Raw genomic sequence first — 925 nt, forward strand, 5'->3', positions numbered from 1 at the left:
GTTGCTGCAGCGATTGGACCACATGATGACCTTCTAGCTATTGTTAAAAAAAAAAACATAAAAGGATGGACGGGCAGAGGTTCTAACTAAGGCAAAAGACAGAAGAATGAAGAAAAACGGTCCACGAATCTTGCATGGTGGCCCAACGGTCCAACAGACTAAGGGATAGGTCAGGTAAAAAAGGTCAAATTAACATGCACGACTAGATTAACACGCGGATACGCTCATGGCGCAGTTATCTTCTCTTTTGAAAGAACGTCTAAAATTTAGATTTAAAAAAATAGTCCCCCTTGCAGACCTAAAGGGCAGATAAAGTAAAGCTCATCAGTTTCTTTGGGGGACGGTTAAACGGGGTGTCATGCGGCCAGCACAACAAACTTTACTTTCCCAAACTAAATAGTTCAAAATCTCAGACCCAAGATCTATCAGAAGCCTAGTCACCCTAAAAAAAATAAAAAATTCAGGTCCCACCGAGATTTGAACTCGGATCGCTGGATTCAGAGTCCAGAGTGCTAACCATTACACCATGGAACCGATACACATTGACTTTGAATAATTAGGAAAGTGTATAACATTCTCTGACTACAACAGCGTGTACGAAAGAAATCAAGTGATTGTTGATCAATTCACTTCCTACCAGACTCGATTGAAATTTCTTTCTTTGTTGAGGGGTCAAAGAAAACTTGTTAGGAAATAGAAGCGCACGAGGTGACCGCATAATAATAATATGGGTTAAAAATCCTATCTTATACAATACAGACGTTACTTCAAATAAGAAGATGATTACGTCCTACGCGTATCCCTATCACATGGTTACGCGTAGGACGTAAATAGCCTACTCCTTATTCCATAGTCATTGATGACATGACTAGATTGACATAAGGCCTATGTAAATCTAGTCACGTCATCAATGACTATGGAATAA

General features: G+C 39.7%; 1 non-coding gene across 1 annotated transcript; it reads right to left on the reverse strand.

Moving 5' to 3' along the window:
* Positions 1–462: 462 nt before the first annotated feature.
* Trnaq-cug (transfer RNA glutamine (anticodon CUG)) lies at positions 463–534 on the reverse strand. Its single transcript has one exon. It is a non-coding gene; the product is annotated as a tRNA-Gln (tRNA).
* Between the last annotated feature and the right edge of the window lie 391 nt (positions 535–925).

Source organism: Biomphalaria glabrata, chromosome 8 (genome assembly GCF_947242115.1).
Source record: "Biomphalaria glabrata chromosome 8, xgBioGlab47.1, whole genome shotgun sequence".
Lineage (NCBI taxonomy): Eukaryota > Metazoa > Mollusca > Gastropoda > Planorbidae > Biomphalaria > Biomphalaria glabrata.